This window comes from Molossus molossus, unplaced genomic scaffold, assembly GCF_014108415.1.
Source record: "Molossus molossus isolate mMolMol1 unplaced genomic scaffold, mMolMol1.p scaffold_m16_p_18, whole genome shotgun sequence".
Lineage (NCBI taxonomy): Eukaryota > Metazoa > Chordata > Mammalia > Chiroptera > Molossidae > Molossus > Molossus molossus.
This window is the reverse complement of record NW_023425353.1, coordinates 17,970,649-17,990,442: the sequence shown is the minus strand read 5'-3', so window position 1 is coordinate 17,990,442 and position 19,794 is coordinate 17,970,649. Positions and strand designations below refer to the sequence as shown.

The window sequence follows — 19,794 nt, the reverse complement described above, 5'->3', positions numbered from 1 at the left end:
GATGCTAAGATTACACTGAACCACCTTTCATAGTTCCTTAATGCTTGGGCAAGTCCTCTCAGACGGCTACACCGTAAGACGAGGCCACTAACGTCGATGTGACATTAATATGTGATTACAGCATATATAAGTATCAATATATCAATATGTTAACCAACAGAGACATTGGTTTAGAAATATTGTGCCGTATGAAAAAATACTTCAGTGACCTATTGTTTAACCTTTGTAATTCTCTCTCGTTTCCCCTTCCTTGACATAGATTCCTGCCAACACCACAGTCAGTGGGGGTGTTTGGGGATCAGAAAGAAGGCCAGTGTGGAGGGGCAGTGCCAGGGGCGGGGGGAATAGCACCACCTGAGGCTGGGCAGGTAGGCGGGGGGCAGAGCATGCCAGGCCTTGTAAGCCTAAACCAAGCATTTATATTTATTCCAAAGGGAACTGCCTGGAGGGACTTAGGAAGTGAGTGGATGAAGTAATTCACATGTAATAAACATCGCTCTGCCTAAGCGAGGGGTTTCTGCTGCGCGCCCACGATTGGACCACGAGCTCCTGGATGGTGGGGCGGAGGGGCACTGCTGTGTCTGCCGTCACCCCGCGCACCGCAGAAGCTTTACACCCACAGGTCTCAGGCTGTTGTGTGGAGCTCGTTCGAACCCAGTGGGCTGGACCCCAGCTGCAGTTTCTGATTCAGACGGTCTGGGTGGGGCCTGAGAACTTGCGTTTTTAACAAGGTCCCAGGTGATGCTGAGAAGCAGGTTGCTGGTCCAGGCAGGGCACTTAGAGCCAGTGTTCAAATCTGTCTGCTGAATACATCAGTCAGCAAAGGGACGTGAAAATGCTTTCTCAAACAAAACAACAGGAAGAAGCAGTGGTCTGAGCTTGACGTCAGATGGCAACCTTGATCCTGATCTCCCTCTCCCTTTCCTGAAGGAGCCCCTTCACCACACACGAGGACTGCGCCTGCGCAGAAGGACTGCGCCTGCGCAGAAGTGCTCCGAGAGGAAACATTGTGACCACGCGAGACCGGCGCTCACCGCAGCACCAGCTTTAACGGTAAGTCGAAGGTCATGTGAGGATATCTCTTTGTTTGGCCTCAGTATGTGATTCGTGTAGGCAGTAAATCACCTGCCTTGGTCCAGGAAGGCTGTGAGGCATCCCCTGTGCTGTTCCAGACTGAGAATCAAATGCAACTTTGCCTGGAATTCATGGCGAAGCTCACCATGGCCCATCCCGTTTGGGTCACAGTGCACAGCGTTGGTGAACACACCCGCTTCAAGACCAGCTGTCCCATAATATTGCGATAACTCTGTAGGGTCCTGGGTGGGTACTAGAAATATCGGGGGACACTTTGCAAAGATGATTGTCTAACCAATTTGCTGTACACCTTAAATCAATCCAAAATGATATTGAAAGCAAACTGTGATTGAAAAATAAAAATAAATAAATGACATAGAAAAATAAAGAAGTTGTTCAAACTCTCTTGAAGGAACCCCCCAAAGACTCCAATTTAGGTGTTGATTATGCCGAAGCAGAAATGTAACTGATGGGTGTAAGGTAAACAGAGACTCAGAACCAACAGAGGAAGAATATGCTTCAGACCAAGGAGAGACCTCTCTGCAAGAAGCCCGGGACGCCGAGCGCTTTCTGTGCCCTGCCACCACAGGCTGTGGATGTCATGCGCAAATGTCTGCCCTCCCAGAAATGACGACTGTGGCCTAACCAACAGCGGGCAGTCCAGACTCAGGGACAGCTGGAGGTTTGGGGGTTCCTTAGGAAGCCTCTTGCCTGAGGCCTGCATGGCCACAGGTTCAGTGTAGGCGATGATTAAACACCACGGGGAAGGTTCTAAATGACATCTTATCTATTCAGTTTTTCAGGATCTCATGGTCTAAGAGGTTGACCAGGGAGGGGGGATTCAAAACGTAAAATGCCAGAAAATCAAAACAAGAAAGGCTATTGAAAATCACAGATGTTAAAGAGCAAATAACAAATATAATAGTCATGGAACAGGAACCAATGAATGAACTGTCCTCTCTGTCCACAAAGCAAGACACAAACAATACGAGGCCAATGTGACAATTTACTTCATGCAGATGATGAACTTGGATTCTTGGTCCATGCTGGTGGGAATCATGGAACGGCCTGACTACGAATTAAATACTAAAGCAGCAATCCCTGCACTCTAGGAAAAACTACAGTACTTGTGCGCCCCCAAATCCAAGGCCACAGGCAGATTCTCTCGGGAAGCCCGCTCCCCAGGGCATTGGCAGTTACCCACCTCCAAAAGGGTAAAAGTAAACACTGGACCTGCTCTGGCGTTACACTGCCACTGGATCCTCCCGCCGTCTCCCTCCTCCTCTTCTTCTGTACAGACAGGTAAAGTTGGATCTCTTGAAGGAACTGGGGGCTCCCACTCTAGGCAAAGGTTGGACAGGTGATCAATGTACAGCATGAGATTTGACTGTGCCTCCGTGCCTCCAACAGAGCTGGATCATCTGGGGCAATGAAAATTATAAGCAACAAGAGAGCGGTATTAACAGCAAGGGTAGGGAAGCCCACCCCGCGATTCCCTGCGGCACCCAGCAACCACGCCTTCCTGACTCAGTCATTCCAGCACACGCATCAGGCTCCGGGGATGTGGTAGTGACAAATACAGACACAGGCCCGGCCCTCACGAAGCCCACGGGCTGTTTTGAACAAGGAGACGAGCAATTAAAGGACAACAGGTAAAGGAACTTGGAGGACACCATGGATCACAAAGCAAGGGCAGCCAACCCAGACTGGTGTTCGGTGGTCAGGGAAGGCTTCCAGGAAGAAGTGACATTTAACAGTGAACCTGGAGGACCCGAGTTAGCCAGACAAGATTGGGGTGCGTACGAGAGTCAGAGAATGTGCAAGATTCTGAGATGAGAAAGCACAGCTGGAGTGAGGGCAGAAAGCCCTCTGTTCTCAGCCCCTGACCCTTCACCCACCCGGGGCGCCAGATCTGGATGCTGCGCTCTCGTCACAGGGTGCTCCTCCGGTCCCCATAATCCAGCCATGCCTCGACCTCCTTGGGTTGGCTCTCAGGAGAGGAAAGAACTTAGAAAACAGTTTGTTCTATAAGCAGAGAGAAAAACAGCCAATGATGCGGAGTGGAGCGTCATGCACTGGAGCTGACCGCAGCCGCCTGTTTCTGGGCCAGCACACGGGCAGGTAAGACGCCGACACGAGACCCCGGCTTCTCCCTTTGCCCGTCCCCGTCCTCCGTCCCTGGGAAACCGCAGAGGGGCACTTTGCTTCTCTCCTCCTTGGTGTTTTTGACGCCTAAAAGGCTACCACACACGGCACCTCCCACCTGCCTGATGCGACGAGGGGAAACCACGTGGCTTATGAAGCCGGTCTTGTCAGGGGGAAGACAAAACAAAATAAACAGAAAGACCTGTGCAAGTCCCAGAAGTTCGAGTGCTGCCCAGGGTTGCAGCCGCCGGGCATCATGAAAGAGCCCATTGAGGGGATGTGGTCATTATACCAAAAGGCACAGTTCAAAGTAGCTTCCTTCTCCATGTCCCTATTATCATACAGTTCAAGTCCCGCACACGCATCTCTGACGGAACGGGGAGAGAAACAAAACCCGCACTTCTGAGAAGCGGGCAGCAGCTCTGCTAGACACAAAGAAAGGATGTCTTTTTAACCTATGACAACACAAATGTGTTTAGGTTTTCCCTCCACTAAGTAAGTAAGCAATTAGGTTTTTTCCAATAAAAATATCCCCATGCATGTGCAAACACCAGAGGCAATCACATAATTACCCTGCCCAATCAGATTCAATTGCTGACAGTTGAGTTCCCACTGCTCATTAACTTCAGATCACAACGAGGTCTTTACGGAAGCCCTTTCCTGTCTCTTCACAAAGGTCCCTGTGATGCTGTGAGCAGTCCCAGCACTACCTCATGCAGGATAATCATCCCAAAATGGCCAGGGCCAAGGCCAGCCTATTCTGACTTCCCTCTGAAAAAAAAGAAAAAGAAAAAGAAAACCTCGAAGAAAGACTGACTTAAACACCCTGGCTTCATTTGGGGATCTCACTTCTAAATATAATAGTAACCTTTCACCCCCACACTTTAAGTGCCATAATTATATAATTAAAACCAATTATGTCATTTAACAGAGAGACTTTTTCAAGATCCACAGCAAGCCAATTACCTCATTGACCTCAGAAGATTTCCCACACTGACCTGTAACAGTGAGGACTGCGATAAATTTAGACCCTGGCTTCCAAAGCCACACGCCGTGGACTACTGGGTGGGTGGTGGCTGGCCTAGAGTCCTCTGGATTCTAGACGCCAAATTGAATTCATCGGCATCGAAACTAACTCCTTGTGTGTTCAGTGCTTCCAATATCCTAAGATACCTGTTTGCTGGTCATAACCACCCTAATGGTATTACTTCGTCCATGATGCCAATTACACAAAGGAGGCAGGGACACAGTTGTGGCGTTATCTCAGGTTATGCAACCAGTTAACGGCAAAGCCAGGGCCCGAGGACAAAGCCAGGGCGAGGACCAGCATCTTCCACTGCAGAACCCACAGCTTCTGAACAGGAGGTAGTGTGGGGTGTGTGTCTGTGCGGCGTGTGCTTCGTTCTCCTGGGCATCCGTTCCTCCTGCTTTGACGATCTTACCCTAATTTTCCTTTAAGGCAGCACCCTGCCCCTCTTTCATGAGGCATGGGTCGCAGGAGGCTCAGGGCTTGCTGTCACCGAGGCCTCGGCCAGGGAGCTCCCAGCACTCCGCCGGCCACAGCTCTGCTTCAGGGACGTGCACCTGACCCAGTCGGTGCCAGCCCGAGACACCGTGACGTTGCTGAGGCTCCTGGGAAAGTCTCCCTCTCCTGGGGGCTTGTGTGTGAGAAGGGGTTAGAGCTGCTCGCTGAGTCGCTGTCTTGTTACCACCGAACGAGAGAGAGAGAATGGAGCCAGGAGGTGCAGAGAGATGTTCCAGGAACCTCCCCGAATCCCTTCGTTGGACGGTAGCGGCATTTGGAACGTGGGGTAGCTGAATGGCACACGGGACACAGGAAGGGCGCCACCGCCTACAGCCGGGTACGCCTACCGGCCGGCTCCATCACCGGGACGGGATTAATTGACCGTGGCCCTGAGCAGCAGTCCTGCCTCTGCTCACAACGCAGTTAAACGCCTCCTATTTCTGAGTTATTTAAAGAACATACCATTTTATGGGCAGGAGGAAGCACTTTAATCTGCAAAATGATTTTTATCACAAACTAAACATCCTTGTAACTTTTTGGTCCTCTGCTTTGGTCGAAGTTGTCTCTCCTTGGAGTCGAGACAGCTGTTGGTGCCGAGAAGGCCTGCCTCGACCTTGCCCTTTGCCCTGCTCAGTGGTACCCCTGTGCTCTCCAATTCCTGGATCCATATGGGATGTTAGATTCCAGGGTACATGTACTCATCAAAATGCAGCATTTTCTTTCGTTTTCCTTTTTTCTCAGGCCTTGAGGGAAAAGAAAAAAGGACAGGAATTCCTCTCCCGCAGGCTCTGCAGTGTGGGCACCGTGGCGGTGGGTCGTTGGGACTGCCTTATGTATTACAGGGGGTGTCGCAGAGTCCTCTGCGCTCCAGAGGCCACTATCACCCCTCTCCCCAAGCTGGGACAACCACAAATGTCTCTGGACATTGTTAAATGTCTCAGGGTCTGGCCCAGGTCGCCTCTGGTTAGACCCTCTGCGTTCACAGACGTTTGAGGGAGTTATTGGACTCGCCTCACAGCGTCTTTGAAACTGTAAATCCAGGTAGCATTGTGGTGTCTTCTTAAAGTGTGGGGGCCGAGGGAACCACGTACTCACTAACTTTACAAGAGCCACGTAAGATACCCACGGAGGAGAGCGGACGGGACAGGAACATCCAATATGGCAGCACTGTCTTCTGTTGGGTCTTTGAAGCCACATAAGACACAATGACCCATTAAAGACGATGGTGGGGAATATTGTACCAATAGAAATTTTACCTAAACACCAGAACATGGAAAAGGATGTGGAGGAGATTCGACACGAGCAACAGGCATCTATAGGGAGAGAGTTCCAAAGTGGGTATTTGGTTTCTCGTTTCCACAGGAAAGACAGTGAGTCCGGGTTTCCGGAATTCAGGTTCAGTCAGAAAGGGGCAGGAGGCTGGAGCCCAGCCGAAGAGATCCCTCCAGCAAAGACCTAAGAATCGCTCTGCAGAGAAAAAGCCAACAAGTGGTGAAGCCTCACTCATTTGGACAAATGTGGGCAAAGACATCTAAAATAAGCAAAACTGAATGATTTATAGACTTCTTTTTCAAGGAAAGGCATTTACGGTCTTTCCAGTGCCAGCAGTAAGGAAGAGTGGGTGGGCGGAGCTCCTCCCTTTGAATGAGGAGTTAAGGCAGAATTCATGTAATTAGCATATGCATCAGTAAACCTTCAGGAAGGCCTTTGAATTGGTTTGTCCTCTCAAATGAGCTAATTAGTTCTATCTTCACCCAAGCAACTAGCTGAGACCAGCCCAGGAATTCCACAGTGGGGGTTCTGATGAGGCTCTGCTTCAAGGCGCAGGCTTCAGCACACCAGAGTACTGGTTTCTGATCAAGTCTGTCAGAAGAATCAGGTTGGTTTGTGTGTGAAGAGTGGTCTTTGTTGGGGCTTCACCAGAAAATGCTTGGATGCTGGCAATTTCCCTCACTAGACGTTCCAATGCCTTGGGGGTGGGAGATGTATGTTAGGGGAGCTCAGATGATCACAGCTGGGCCACCTCTGCGTCCTCGGTTCCCAGGCAGCCCCCCTTCCGGCCCCCCAGCCAGCACCCTGTTCCAGCTGCCCCAGCCTTCTGGCCCCTCATTCTCCAACCGCTCTCACTTTCCTCCTGCAGCCAGTGAAATCTGGTCGCTAGGGTGTGACCACGTCTCAAATGGAGAGAGAACAAGAATGAAGGAGTCTCTGAGCAGACTTGGCCCTCTTCCCATTGTTATTCCAGGCTTATTGTTTTTGTTTTGGTGAAGAGCTAATGTTTAAAACACACAATAACAGAAAAATAGACGTATTCGTCTGGAGGCTCAGGAGAAGTCAACAGGGCCTGTTTCGAGCTGAACAAAGAACTGCCCTCAGCTGTCGCTACTTTAGGAAGGAGTTTCTCAGGGCATCTTCCTGTGGATAAGCATCCGCAGCCCACCCCACCCTACTGGTTACCCATCCTGAGACGAGCAGAGGTGCCCACTTCCCAAAGCCAGCTGCACTGAAGCCCAGGATGAGTTCTGTGTGTTTTGATGTGGGTACCTCCTGACTGATTCTACCCATTGGCAAATGCACGTTTTGTTTGTATCGAAGACACTGGCCAGATGGGAACATGGGTCTGCTGGAGCAGACATGTGCCAGTATTTCCTAACAAAACAGAAACCAAGGCTCTGCCTACAGCTTAAGACCAGTGCTGCCCTCAACGTGTCCTTCTCGGCTTGAGTGTGGAAGAGGCGTCTCACTGGGTGGCAGGTGTCACCACAGGTCACCCTCATCCTCAGTGACTGAACAAGACGTCTGAGAGCCGCAACTCCTTGCTTTAGCCAGGGGTTGGCCTTACTCCCAAGGTCCAGAAAAGGGTTTTAACAGGGTCAGAATCCAGTTAAGGGAGGAGGTAGCATCTAGAGATGTGCTTCAGGAGATCTAGAAACATTATGTAGACTTTGGTGTAGGCGCTTTGGTGCTTTATTCTGAGGAGTAGATTTATGGTTTTTATCATACGCTCTAATTAGTCTGGAACTCAGAATAAAAAAGAAGCAATAGTTGTTATAAAGCTACCCCTTAATTTTTAAAAACAATTTTCTGAGCTATAATTGACATGCCCATCAAGTTCATCTACTTTCAGGGTAAAGTTCAACGATTTTGAGTAGATTTATAGAATTGTGCAACCAGTACCACAAACCAGTTTGAGAACATTTCTATCACCCCGGAAAAATCCTGTGCTTGTTTATAGTAAGTTTCCCTTAATTTTTGCAACAAAAATTCTAGGGTTGAAAGAAGGCTTTTTGCATATCTACAGAGCTGATCCATTTTCCCTTTTCAAGAGCACTACTAAAAAACTACTTGTTGTTTATATGAATTCATATATAACTAGGTGTGTTGTGTTTTTATTTGTGAAGTCTGGCAACTCTAATCGAAGACCAAAGCAAAATTAAGCAAGTAAATCAATATTTATCTCTAGAAATAAATGCACTTTTTTGGAGCACTGTACACTGACATGCATCATTGTATCAACGTTGGGCCTTCTGGGTTCAAAGATGGTCGGAACCTAGTTCCAGCTGGAATTCAGGTTGAGAACTAAGGAAACAGCCTGAAGGATTCGGGAACCAGTACAGCAAGCCTGGGACCTTCGGCACTCACAAGGCTACAGGCTACCTTTTGCCCTAAAGACCCCTATGTTCATAGCAGCACTATTTACAATAGCTAAGATCTGGAAACAGCCCAAGTGTCCATCAGTAGATGAGTGGATAAAAAAGCTGTGGTACGTATACACAATGGAGTACTATGCAGCTGTAAGAAAGAAACATCTCTTATCCTTTGAGATGACATGGAGGGACCTGGAGAGCATTATGCTAAGCGAAACAAGCCAAGCAGAGAAAGACAAATATCATATGATCTCACTTATTTGTGGAATATAATGAACTAAACAAACTGCTGAACAAAATTAACCCAGAGACATAGAGGTGAGGTACAGACTGACAAACCTCAGAGGAGGAGGGGTTTGGGGGGGAGAGATAAACCATAGAACTTACATGCATGTAGGCATGACCAATGAACATAGACAACAAAGCTGGGGATAGGGTGGGGGGAAGGGAAGGAGGGGGTCAATGGGGGAAAAATGACAAACATTTGTAACAAAAACAAACAAAAAAAAAAAATTAAAAAAAAAAAAAAGAAAGTGGATGTAATTGTTAACCCTGCAGCTCACAATCAGAACTAGAGATGTGACTTTAGAGGCACAAATTATAAGGAAATCATTCTTAACCCTTTGACAGATCACAAACCCACCTGCAAAAATAGGGCATAAGTGAAGGACCGTCTCCATAGGAAAATGCATGCAGACACATTCTCAATATTTTGCATAGAACTTTACTGGGGTGGGGGAGGGATCAAAGATTCTGTGACGATGGACCTTTCAAGGGTCTAAGGGCACCAGAAGAGCCTGGGCAAGTTGACTGAAGCCACCCTGAATCTTATGCCTTGCGTTTCTTCTCCTGCCATTTGAGTGGGAAGGGAGAAGTCGGGTGATTTGAAAGGAACTAGGAAAGACAAGACCACTCAGACGTCAGTGGTGAGAACTAGCAATTCACTGAATGCTATGGGCTGGAGGTTCACTGTAAAATGAACAAATCGGCCCAACACTGTTTGCACAGGTTATGTCGTGTGGACCTAGCTGACTGGTATTGGATTTTAGAGAGAGAGAGAAACATCGATCGGCTGCCTCCTGCACGCCAGGGATTGAGCCAGCAACCTGGTGTGTGCCCTGAACTGGACCGGCACCCTTCTGGTGCACAGGACGACACCCGACCAACGAGCCACACCAGCCAGGCTGAGAAGGGCACTTTAAGATCCTGGACCACTGCCCGAGGTTTTGTATCAAAGTAAGTTTCAAAACCACTGGACTATAAGGTCACCAAAGTCACCAGGATCCAAGTCATCTGATTATCTGATTGCAGATTCTACAGAACAGAGATCAGGAGACAGCTGGGGAGAGCTGGAAATTCCCTTTCCTGGAGTCCAGGGGGAAAGGGAACTTGGCAGGGACAGGGAATGACACCCTGGTCCTTACGGCTCCTCAGTTCTGCACCACGTTGTTCCTCCTTTGTGCTGCTTTCCCTTCCTTCAAAATGCAAAACTCAAAACGTCCCGGTTTTCTTTTGGTAAAACAAAAATAGTTTTTCCAACTCGGTGAACTTAATTTAGTTAATTTTCCACTGGGTAATAAAGACGCCCACTGATCTGTTATACCACTAGGTACTAACGCACCAGCCACAACAGCACCCCAAGTGGATAAAGGAGGAGGCAGCGCTGTGCCTCAGAAATAGTATCTCTTTTGCGCCTTGGAGCACCTACAAAGTAGTCCCAGTAGAATCGTCCCCATTTTTCAGAAGAGAAAACGGAGGGATAAAAGTTAAGTGACTTACACAATTCACGCAGCTAGCCAGTGACAAACAGGGATTTCAAGTCCTAATGTCTACACCCGTAGCTGCTCTATGATGTTGAAGAGATTATTAATACAATTATGATTTTTAAAAGTCATGCTGGTTCTACTCATTTATTGTCTCTCAAAACCAAATCATCGAGCACTTGAAGCAGCTCTACCACATGCATATTTATCACCTTGAAGGAAAACACATTATTTAAGGTTGGGCGTTTTAATCTCCATCCTTGAAACGGCACGAGCAAGGCGTACACTCTGTTCTTGTTTGTTGTCCTCCGATGCTAGTGGCATGCTGGGAAACGCGTGCTTGGGAGTCATGTTCTGTACGTCGTGTTAAGACTTTTCTTTTTTAAACAGAGCTTGTTAAATCACAAAGTTGACAAATTTCATGGCTTAGTCATGGCTAACATATCAGATTTCACGGTTTGACGGAGATTAACAAGAAAATCATATTAGAGTTACAACTATTAGTAGATTCTTACATATTTGGTGAAGGAACCCCAAGGTCTCCAAACTCCATTGTCCGCTGCACCCCACGGTCACCTGTCCCCCCGCACCCCGCCCCCCGCCTGGACGCAGAGCTTCCGCGAATCCGGAGAGAGCAGATGGCATCCTCCTGCGTGCCTCGGTCCCCTCCCGCCACCTCAGCCGCAAGCCAGGGCCGGGGGGCTCCAGGAACGCGTCTAGCATCCTGGAATAAAGTGAGGTTTAGCACTTATGTCCCAATTCCTAAGAATGCAGGGAGAAACACACACCCCTCTTTGTCCATAACACAGGCCGTGGACCCTAACGTCACATGCACCGCGGAAAGTTGTTGAAACTAAGATCCTGTAGGTAAAAACGAAGCCTCCACTCCTTCCGGGGAGGCAGTTCAGCAGGGGCCGTGACAAGCGGTGGCCGCCGCCTGCACTCAGCCTGCTGCCTGCCCGCCGTTTGGCCCCAGGGCCCTGCATATCCTCTTCCTGGTCAGGCCCCACTTGCTTGTCAGCTTTGAACAAAGGCGACCAATCTGTCAGCCATTTGCTTTCCTTCTCTTTCCCCGTCCTCCTAATGATAAACTCCCTATACCTTCTGGTCTTCAATATCACGTATCCGACTGGAGGATGGAAATTCACTGGCGGCTCGGCCCGGTTTCCTTCCCGGGCCGTCCTCCTGGGTCTTATAGGATGTCCTTAATCAGAACCACATTACTGGGCTAGAGGAAGTCCTCCCACAGACGCGGGCAAGACACTGTGGCAATTAGTTTCAGAACCTGGAAGGTCAGGCTGGGAATAAAAGCCGCAGTTATCTGCTGTGTTTTCTTTAGTTGAGACAATTAAGGCAGGGTGCCTAACTCTGGAGAAACAAAGATCTGGGTAAGCAGCAGCCACTTAGGAAGGAGTCCCCCTGGCTGCACCACATCCAGTTGTGGAAACAGAAAGACTTCACATTCCAGCTACCCTGGGCTTGAGCAAGGATTTTCTCCTTTTATTCAGGAGCGCCCTAGATGGGCGAAGTAAAACCTGCTATAAGGTATTACAAGTTTAGTAAAAAAATATGGTTGTCAACTAAGTGTGTGTGTGTACAAATCTATATAGGTTGCAATACGTATGTGTGTATGATTAAGCATATTTCAACAATAACAACCATAGCAGCTGCGATTTATTATGTTCTCATGTGACAGGCGCTATGCTAAACACTTTCCTTGTATTATTTCATTTATGCTCTCCCAAACTAGCATGGTAGGGGCTGCTGTTGTTCTGATTTGACAGATAAAAAGTCCCATTCGATCAGCTACAAAGTTAGCCATACAGCCAGTCAGTCCAGCCCGGGTGCCCGCCTCCCAGGCCGCTGCTTGTAACCATTGCGGCACCCTGAGTCCCGCGCATTCTCATCAGTTCCCCTAGACAGTGCCCAAGATGTCTCTGGAAAGCATACAAACGCCCCGGGGGGTGGGATGAGGGGCATTTTGCTTCACTGACACATGGGTGTGAGACTTCTACCTCCAAGGGCGGGCGGGGTGCGAAAGCGGAGCCGTCTTGCAGAAACCCAAGGCCCTTCACGATTTTGCCCAGGACACCCAGAGAACCAGGGGGCTTAGTGGAAATCTGTCCCCCATCCAATTTCAAACTGATAGCCTTCCCTTCTCATGAATGGAGCGGCCCTCGAGAGTCGAGGCCAGAACCGTTTCCAGTCGCTTCCACCTTAACTAACACCGTGGGGGCGGCTAACAATTACTGAAGGAATGAACTTTTTCATCAACCGCCCGTCCATAAAACCATTTCCCAGGAAATGTAACACAGCATGGAGCTAGCCGGCTGCAATTTTCCACCAACAATGAGCATCGTGGGGCACAGGTACTATATTTAAACGATTTTCCTCCAGCTTTTTGGCAAGACTCCCTCCGAAGGAGACTTGGAGCTGGGCTGAGGGCTCCTTCCCCTGCAGCCAGAGGACTGGAATGTTTAATACAGCCCTGTGTCTTCAACACCCATGTGTAAAACGCCAATAAACAAGCCGGCAAAGACCTGCAGGCCTAATTGCCTTTTAACTCCACCAAGATGATAAACTCCCAGAGCAAGGAAGGAAAGACTCCCAGGGATTTAACAAGTTTATCTGCCTGCCACTTGAACATTTTCTGTCTGCCTACACTTCAGTGAATTCACCAATAAAAGGATAAAAGGGCCCGAACCTCAGACCCCTCAATGGCCCAAAAGCCCCAGATTCAAAACGTATGGCCAGCAAATATCAGCCCGAGAAGGGAATTTGCTCACGTGTCTGCGAGGTCTGGAGCGAGGGGCGGGCGCTTGCCTGTCCCAGCACCCGCCGTTTCCTGTTTATTGACCACGGCCTACAAATCTTTACCTACAATAAAGAAAACGGTTCTCACCAGGAAACTGGGAAGGCCAGTCATCCAGAAACCTCTAAAATTCAAATCAGGGGGCTGAACGGACCAGAGAGAAGGCCTGTGGGTCCCAGGGGTGGAGGAATGGAATGTGACCACTGATGCTGATGAGCACCGCGTTCCCTTCTGAGAACAGTTCTCATCTCTCCCTCCCTGAACTCACTTTCAAGTCCAGCATTTTAGTTGTTTTTGTGGGTGTGCACCCTGCCACCCAGAGAACAATTCTAAGAGCTCTGTACCACCTGGAGCTAAGCTTGAAAAGCAAAGTACAACAAAACCACAGCGTGGTGGCAGCACGGCGAGGTGGGGCCACTCAAGGCATAAACACAGGGTGAATAGGAACAGCTGCTCTGGGCCACTTCTCAACACTTATCAATATCGATGTGCAACATCCCTCGTGGGGTTCGTTCTACAGAAATTACGGGGCAAGTGCATAAGAGTGAAGCCCAAGGAGCTAACGCATTCTAACAGGAAACAATGAAAAAGAACTAAATGTTTATCATTAAGGACTGGTTAGGTAATGCAAAATTTTATGCTCTGCATTTATAAAAATGATACTGCAGGTATATATCAATTAGTGTGAAAGATGTGCAACATACAGTGTTAAGTTCAAAAAGCAAGTTATAAAAGCATTTATAATATGGTTTCACTTTTTTTTAAGAGGCTAGATATAGGTAAAAGACTAGGAAGATATATAAGCTCACCAAAATATCAGTATTTCTGGATGATGGAATTCTGCAAAGACTTTTCAGGTATTTGAAATTTTTGGTAATGAAAATGTACTGCCTTTAAAATCAATGAAAGCACTAAAACTAAGAAAAGAAAACATTTCACCACCACCATCATCACCACCACCACCACCATCACCACCACCACCACCATCACCACCACCACCACCACCACCACCACCATTATTACCATCACCACCATCACCACCATCACCACCACCACCACCACCATTATTACCATCACCACCACCACCACCACCATTATTACCATCACCACCATCACCACCATCACCACCACCACCATTATTACCATCACCACCATCACCACCACCACCACCACCACCACCACCATTATTACCATCACCATTACCACCACCACCATTACTACCATCACCACCACCACCACCATTACCACCACCACCATTACTACCATCACCACCACCACCACCATTACCACCATCACCACCATTACCACCACCACCACCATCACCACCATCACCACCATCACCACCACCACCACCATCACCACCACCACCACCACCACCACCACCATTATTACCATCACCATTACCACCACCACCATTACTACCATCACCACCACCACCACCATTACCACCACCACCACCATTACCACCACCACCACCACCACCATTACCACCACCACCATTACCACCACCACCACCATTATTACCATCACCATTACCACCACCACCACCATTATTACCATCACCACCATCACCACCACCACTATTACCACCACCACCACCACCATTATTACCATCACCACCATTACCACCACTACTATTACCACCACCACCACCATAACCACCACCACCACCACCACCACCATCACCACTCTCTTGATCAAGAAGAGAATCACAACTGAAATAACTTATGGAAAGAAGATCCAGCTTTCCTTTCTCGAAGAACATTAAAGGATTGGTCTTGATTTATCAGCACATATTATTGTTGTTCAAGTAAACTGTCCAATGAGATGAAATCAAATGGTAAAACTACAAGTGGGCTCAAAATCCCAAAGGGTGTATTTCCCAGGTGGCTCATGCTTCTCTCTTCCCTCGAATCAGGACACAAACGCCAAGAGCTCCTCTATTAGCTGACCTGTTCCACTTAATAAAACAAGAGCAGTTCTGGAGTAGGGAGCTTGCCAAATGAAAAATCTGAAGCACTATTTTTCTATTAAAATCTCGTCCATGTTTTTCCTATTGGAACCTGGAAACTGGACAAATTCTGAAGGAATTCAAAGGAATTTCTTTAGAAAAGAATTCTGTTAACACCAAAAGCTCCCCAAGCACTACACAAAGCAAATGCTAGATTGCATTATGCTGAGAAGTAAAAGCAAGGATTCAAACCCAAAATGACCTGAGAAGGCAGAATGTGTCCTTCACACAGGCTTAGTGTGTGTCGGGCTTATGCGTCTGTACACTGATCCCCATGCATTTCTGCATCTCCTTGCTTCATAATTTCATAATCAGTTCCAGATTTTCTATTTCTCTCACATTGTAAGGCACGGAATTCTGGATTTGGGAGATGCAAGGTTTACGTGTATGCAAGTACAGTGGAAAATATGAAAAATAAATCGAAAATTGAAGCTTTGTTTTATACCCACTGAGAAGTAACAAACTGAATGCACTCCGTGGGACCCATTAGAAACTGTCAGAACACTGGATACATGTCAGAACATGGACACATGTGCAAATATTAGAACATGGGCCCATGTGTAAGAATTTCATGTGTAAAAGAGATCTTTTATTTGGGACGCCTTAGCAATGAATGGCGCTATGGGAAGCTAAAAGCATTCCTACGTGCGGTAATGTATCAATGATAGGTACGCCTGCTGGAGCACTGGAGCGCTACTTTCAAAATCCAGAGCTCTGTCCCTGATCAACAGAGTAAACTGAAAGATCAGGTTAATCTAGGATAAACTCATCTCTAGAGTTCAAAGACAACTGGTCTCTCTATAGGTTTCGATTAGAGGTTCCTTTGAAGGATTGTTCTTAAATTCATTAAAGAAATTTCTCTGACTTCACAGACTTGGGCATTAAAAAGATAAGCTGAACTCTTCATAGCCCTGCAAAATGACTGCTCACCTTTCAAGCTCTGCAAATTGGGATTAAGCCTTTTACCCCAAAGGTGACTTCCCTCCACTGATCACTGAGTCTGGGCAATCACCTGGTAGATCAACGATATCAAATTTATTGTTCTAATGTGTCCCTTTCAAAATGCACATCTTTTCATGGGTTGGTTTTGTTTTAATTTTTGGTTTAGATGTAGTAGTACTGTTTAATATTCATGCCCTCCCTTGGTAAACAAAACTTCAGGAAACATACCATGTTTTAAAAACCCAAGTTTAGTTTTCAACTACCTTGAAAGATACATGGAATCATTAATGCATGAACTCCCTACTCAAAGGCCGGAGAGGCTGAAGCTTCTCGTCAGACCCTGCTTGGCCCTTTGGAGGATTTACTTGCTTTTCACAATGACTCTGCACATTCCAAAGAGGGCTCGGCTTAAACACATACCCCAGCCTTCAGCGTTCACCCTCTAACCCCACTGTCTGCTTCCTGCGCACCCCGTAATCTAAAACATCTCCTCTTCACAGGTATATGGTCTTGGATTTGTCACGGTGAACGCGAGACTTTACAAGACCAATAAAAGGACAGCTGCAGAGAGGGGACGCGGTGGCTTTTACCGGCTCTGAAACACCACTGCCTTTAACTCCCAGGGATCAGCAACTTGAAAGCACTCTGATTCACTTAGCTCTGTGTTTGTCATAAAGTTAAGGCTAATCAGATTTCCCCCAACTTGCAGCCCTACCTTAAATCCCTAAGCTTCTCCTATGCAAACTTAACTGATGGGAGATGTGATTATGCCTTCTCAGGTCGTAAATTCTAGATATTTATAACATAACTGTTGTCATTTAGGTCAATTAAGATGCTTTTACTGGCTCAGAACAACTACCTATGGGTCTTGTCCAATACTCTGACAGTGGTTTATGACCCTTCGGGTGATTTTATCTTATAGGGATATGAAAGGTAGCTGCGCGTTTCCCCCGGATCACGATCAACTTCGCCCATCTCCAGTCTGTCCCTGGAAGCTCAGACCCCTTCCTCATCCATATAAAATAGTTTGACTTGAAAATTTCCCTTAGCGTTGGTTTCTTTGATCACCTTTTCTCCTCCAGAGACCTGAGAGGGGAGATAACACTTCCTGAGACAGTCCATGATAACATTCCCAAGTGGGGGGCTGGCCAAGCCCCCAGCTGGGAAATGCCAGACTTTCCCACACGTATGTCCCTACAGTCAAGGAGGCTTTGCTTTTCACCGGGGGCAATCTGCTCCCTCGTGAGAGCAGAATAGGTTGACAGTGGAGAAAGAATGGAATCCATTTGGGGATTTCAAGAAGACAGGTTGCAGCTTTTTTTCCCTTGAGAAATATCACTTATTTACCACCATCTTCCTCAAGCTGTTTCTTCTTCCAACAAGGCCCCTGACACCCACTAGATTCCAGGCGCTGTGCTGAGTGGGGATGCAGAGATCAAGGAATGCCTGGCGGACTGTCGACACAGAGACACATGAATGACTAAAATGCGCAGTGTTAATAGGCAACAAGAGAACCCTGCCCAGCAAATTCGGCAAGCACTGGGAAGTGGCATCGCTACGTGTGGATGGGCGGGGTGGTCAGGGAAGGGTCCTTGGAAAAACAATTCCTAGTCTGAGGCTTGGGAAATGCAGGGGACAGCTGGGTCAACAGGGGGAGAAGAGCGCAGCCAGCCCGAGAGCGAGAGCAAAGACTCGGGTCGGAGGAGGGCGTGGGCCCGGGAGACGGCCGGCAGGTCAGTGTGCGCGAGCTCTGCACCCGGAGGGCCGTGGTGAGCGCCGAGGCTGGAGGACAGCAAGGAGGATCGGCAGGGCTTGTTCACAGGAGACCTGCCCTCCCAGCACCCTTTCCACCAAACCAACTGCATGTAGTTGAGGAGACACTTTTTTTCGTTCACCCAAATCTATTTGCTCCATGCCTCCATTAACAGCCAGCATCATAAAGTCGCCCTGTCCAACTTAATAAACATCACTCTTTGAACCTCCAGTCACACCTCCATTGGTAGAGGACCCTTTGCTTTTGCTTACGAAACCAGCACTACTTTCCGAAGCCAGGTAAAACACCCCCCATCCTACCTGGCAAACGTGTACTATGCTGACCCCATACAAGGCACTGTCCTGGGATGATTCTGAAATGTGGCGGAGGAGGCGTGACCTCTGCATGCAGTGGGATTTTGAGGTACACAGTGACACACCCTGGGTCTTAAGATTTAAAGGTCTTTTATCAGTTGCATTTCCCCCTTGCATTTCTAACGATGCTGATTTGGTCAAAGTCACCCGTACAGCACGTCTGCCAGGGGAAAGGGGGGTGCCAGCGTGAAAAGCATGCTCTGGCAACAGCATCCGAAAGTCTGCGGTTGGGGAAGTGCAAGCTATCAGCAATTTCCCGAAATTAGCTGTTCAGACGTCCTGCACACCCAGGTCGGAAAGAGACAGTGCCGATGGGCCCAGCGGCCCGAGTTTCTCAAAACGAGCACATCGTAGATCGTTTTCAGAGTAGAAGTGTTTGCCGCTGCTGGAAATTGTGAAGACTTAACTTTGCTTGTTTCTGCATGGTCTACCTGGTCCCAGAAAGGATTAGAGCACCTAATACCAAACAGAAGAGGCCCTTATTCCTGGAGAGGGAAGGAGCGAGGGCTGGAGTCACACCCACCGAGCCAAGGTCGACTTGGTTCCAAGTGGGACTTGGATGGTGCTGATGAAACTTGCAAAGCTTTTCTAAAATAGAATATTCTGATTAAAGACGTAATATCCAGCCGCTGAGTGACAGGGGAGGAGCTGAGCACCCATTTCCAGAGGAAGTCTGGGAGCCATGAGCTTTATCAGTTGCATAAAAATCTCAGACAAAGAACTCGCGCTCGCCCCTTTGTTCTCTGTGCCCAGATGGGGGTTTGCTGGCATCTGACCCATGGGACAGCGTCAGGCAGCACCGTGCGGGTGGAGGCCCTGGCTTGACTGCCTGCTTGGCATTTCGGTTTCAGCGTTTGGGCAAGTCACCTGATCTGTCAGCTCCTCCGTTCCCACCTGAACGTGTAACTAACGGTCGCCTTCACCGGGCATCATTGTGAAGAGCAGAGTTAATACGTGCAAACTGGGCCGGTGCATTCGAAGTGCTCCGTTAATGACTAATTTCTAGTGCTCTGGGAAGGACAGACCAAACAACAGAAATAAAGCCCATTGCTTTGTCATAAGGAACTTATAGTCTAGCTGGGAACAGAATCCCCATAAAGGAAACCGTTGTGATCAAGAAAAGGAAATTCTGGGGTAAATTAAGTTAGGGCTCTAAGAGCCTCAGGAGGTCAGGAGAGAGGGAGATAATGACATTTTCAAACTTTTACAAGAGGCTGGATCCAATAGGTAGGATTTAGACAGAAAATAGGGCATTTCAGATAATGGCACACAATCGTCACGAAGACATGGAAAGAAGAATAAACATTATATATTTTTAGAAGAGGAAAAAATATCTCATTATCTGGGAATGGTGGAAAATTCATAAAAACGGCCCAGGGGACCCATTAGGGAGGAATAAGAGGACAGGGCAGAGGGAGTGAACCTAATGTGTTGAAAACAGGCGATCTGTCGCTGGGGGGTGCAGAGGAAGGGGTGTCTCAGGACGGTGAGCCTGGCTGGGGCACACAGGTAGGTGAGCTGGGAAAGTTCTGAGTCAGGGAAACCACAAGGTCACTGGAGGGGACAGGTGATGTGGCCGGCACCAGACAGGTGTGGAGGGGACAGGCAGGAAGTGGAGGACGGGAGAGAACCCCGGCCTCGGTCAGGGATTAGACATCCAGCCCCGAGGTACACAGGCACAGGCAGGCCGAGCCCAGGGCACCGCCTCAGGGTAAGCTCAGCTTCCTCCTTGGCAACATGGAAGCAAG

General features: G+C 48.2%; 1 protein-coding gene across 2 annotated transcripts in view; it reads right to left on the bottom strand.

Annotated features, from left to right (window-relative positions):
* ERC2 (ELKS/RAB6-interacting/CAST family member 2) overlaps positions 1-19,794 on the bottom strand; it is a 922,431-nt gene that overhangs the window by 95,208 nt on the left and 807,429 nt on the right. Inside the window, exon 18 of one of the 2 annotated variants that reach the window (XR_004960151.1) lies at positions 2,308-2,495. The exons of the other annotated variant lie outside the window; for it this stretch is intronic. The gene's annotated coding sequence lies outside the window, so the exon portion shown is untranslated. The remainder of the gene's footprint in view (positions 1-2,307; positions 2,496-19,794) is intronic. 2 annotated transcript variants of the gene reach the window in all.